This window comes from Cavia porcellus, unplaced genomic scaffold, assembly GCF_034190915.1.
Source record: "Cavia porcellus strain 051 isolate PalLab524CR breed Dunkin Hartley unplaced genomic scaffold, mCavPor4.1 scaffold_5, whole genome shotgun sequence".
Classification (NCBI taxonomy): domain Eukaryota; kingdom Metazoa; phylum Chordata; class Mammalia; order Rodentia; family Caviidae; genus Cavia; species Cavia porcellus.
This window is the reverse complement of record NW_026947488.1, coordinates 15,394,984-15,398,145: the sequence shown is the minus strand read 5'-3', so window position 1 is coordinate 15,398,145 and position 3,162 is coordinate 15,394,984.

Here is a 3,162-nt window from a genome sequence, read left to right as displayed (position 1 = left end):
GTGCCAGCCTCCACCTGGGCCCAGCGCCCCGGAAGGAGGCAGCTGGACAGTGACCTCCGACTCTCTTCCGCATGCAGAGCACTCTGTGTCCTGGTGCCCTCAGAGATGCCACCTCTGTACCCATTTTGTGGAAGAAGGAAGAGTCCCTGAGGGTTTCAAGTGTGTCCAAGACCCACAACTAGGGAGCTTTGGACCTGGGGGCCCGTGAGTGGCTTCCTGAGTCCAAGGCTGAGGTTTAGAACAGGAGGCCAGAAAGGCCCTGACTCAGGCTGGGGGGCAGGAGTCAGCAGGGGAAGAGAGGACACAGCTCCGAGACAGCACACTGCCTCCTCCTCCGTCCCCACACACAGCAGAGGACCCAGCGCCCTCCTCTCTGGCGAAGCAGACAAGCCGTGCAGGCAAAGTGGGCTGGGAAGAAGGGGGGAGGAGAGCCGGAAACAAGTGTCAGGCAGGACCCGCTCCCTCTCTAACCGCCACTTCCTCTATTCAGGGGCTAAGAATAAAGTGGGATTTAAATCAAAGCTTAAAAAAAATCGCAAAACCCCAAAAGCTGCCTTCCAGGCGATCAATGGTAGTGATCCATGCAGCGGATGTGCCAGGGAGGGAGAGACCCTGCAGGAGGCAGGTGGAGGCCGGAGGAGACCTGAGGGTCATCAGTGTTCCTGCTCCTAGTAGTAAGGGACAGGGCGCTGCGGGCTTAGTGTGGACCAGAGGCTGCTGGGTGCTCGGAGAGATCGACTCTTCAATTCTCGCATCAGCCCCAGCAAGGTGGGCATGCATCGGGTTCTTGCCTTCTAGTAGCTGAAGTAGGCTTCCGAGGATGGAGAGTTTGTCCAGGGCAGGGGTGAGATTTCCGACCCTGATCTGTGGGTCTCTGAAACTTGCGTGTCTCAGCCCCACCAGATAAAAATGACGGGACACTGCCGATGCTGAGGGAGCTTATGATTTCGCCTCAAGGAATAATTTAGGTTTTTTCTGATGACTAAGTTTGGAAAGCACAGGGGAGAGAAATCAGGCAGCTGCCTGGGAGCTGACCTGGGAGGCGGTGGGGGAGATCAGCTCCCTGGAGAGAGGCAAGGGCCTCACAGGGCACCAGTGCCACCCATCACAAAGCTGGAGTCCTGAGAATTTCTCCTGAGCCCGGGAAAAGCCAGACCAGCGGTTGGTGTAGCACCTCCCTTGCTGTTTTACCAATAAAGTTTTATTGGCATGCAGCCACGCCCCCTCATTTATGTGTCGCTTATGGGTACTTCCACACCAGAATGCAGAGGAGCCGTTAGGAGGTCCGCGTGGCTCTCAAAGCTGAAGACATTTATGACTGGCCCTGCACCCTGTGAATCCTATCCTAGGTGACAGTCATCTTCCTTTAGATCTCATAATTCTAGAATATCAGAACTCAGAGGCATCTATAGAGAATCTTGTGTCCAGCTGAGGCACAGAGAAAGGAAGGCACTCGCCCAAGGACACACAGCAGTAAAAGTTAAAAAAAAAAGAAAAGCAACCCCACAAGACCACCATGGCCAGGCATGCCAGTTCTGGGAAATCCTGAGAATTGGCATCACATCTATGCCCTCCAAAGGGCTGCTTTGCATGCCCTGACAGTTCAGTCCCTGCCAAGAAAAGTTGCTCCTACCCAACCCTCTTCCGGTCTTCTGATTACCGGGAGGAGGAAGTTGGCTTGGAGGTCATGTGTGTATACCACACTTCCCAAACACTCAGGAATCCTCCTGGAGAATAGGGAGCCCAGGACCTACGGAGGTGTCCATAGGCAGAAACCTCAGGCTGGCATCCAATCATTGCTTTATTCTTGCTGATCAGTTTTACATCACCAGCGATGCCCTGTGTTATTTTTTTCCTACTTAATGTACTGATGTAAGTTTTGCTTTCAAAATAAAATTAGGTATAAAAAAGGAGCTGTTAGAGGAAGAAAACATTAAGTAAGTAACAGCCCAAGTGCTGCTTGGCTATGGCAGAAGTCGTAAATATGGCATTTGACTGGCTGAAGCGAAAGAGAAAATACTGATCGATTCCATCCTATTTCCAGAGCCAAAGTTTGGGGGAAGTTTGGGCTCTGGGTTTGGGGGAGGGACACAGTCTTGCAGTGAGGGTGCCAGCATGGGGCTTCAAGGTGGCCATGTGCAAGGCCACCAAGCACTCACCTGGGCCAAAGTGACTTCTAATTCACATGAAGGTATGCTGTGGGCTGGCAGCTTTCCCAACTGGAGCCCTGGTCTCTGGCTTCTAAACTGATGTATAAATCTCCCAGGGCTGGGACGTTTTGGAGGCAGCCAGGCAACTGGCAGAGGTCAGCACTTAGTGGTTACTGAGATGATCACCTCTGCCTGGAGTGAGGTATCGCCCATCCCAAATTGCTAGGGGGCAGCGCTGACCTTGGTGCATGAGGTGACCTGGATTGAAAGGCCATGGAACCAGGCCTGGGGGTCAGATCAATTTGGACTTGAGGATGACTTTGTCACACCCTTGCTGTGTGACTTGAAGCAACTTTTTTTACTTCTCTGAGCTGCGGTTAGTTCACCTATAAAGTGGATCTTTGTGGTTGGACCTGTCTCTCAAGGTTGTCCTGAGGATTTGGATTGGGTGGCATTAGGGGAGTGTGGGACATTCCATGAGCATTCCCCAGGCCCAGTGTGACCCTCTGGGGTCCCTGGGTGAGCAGCCACAGTCCCTGGATCCCTGCCATAGTCATGCCGAGCTGAGCACAAAGCTGCAGGGCTAGGCTGATGCCTGTAGCCAGGAGCTCAGTGGGGTACCTCCCACTGCCAGGCCAAGCTGATGGCAACTAGCTACCTGGCTGCCAGGCAACTGCTGATTTTTTATGTGCGGATCACAGGTAATGAGCTTTCCCTCTGGGACCTGCGAACATTCTAGAAAATTGTATTCTGGTTGAATCGCTTCTCGGCCTTTTGGCTAAGATCAAGTGTATTCTGGTTGGAGAATGGGAGGGTGGGGGAGAGCAGGGCAGGAAGTGAGAGGCTTCCTGCCTCTGCTTACCTCCGTTCTGCCCTTTACCAGGGAGGGAACTGAAACCAGTTCTGGGGTGGGTCAGGGCACCAGGGCTGGGCAGCAAGCAGGCCCTCTTCTCTCACGGGACGCCTTTGTCCTGCCTCTGTGGTCTTGGGAGTTGGCTCCTTAGCATTGCAG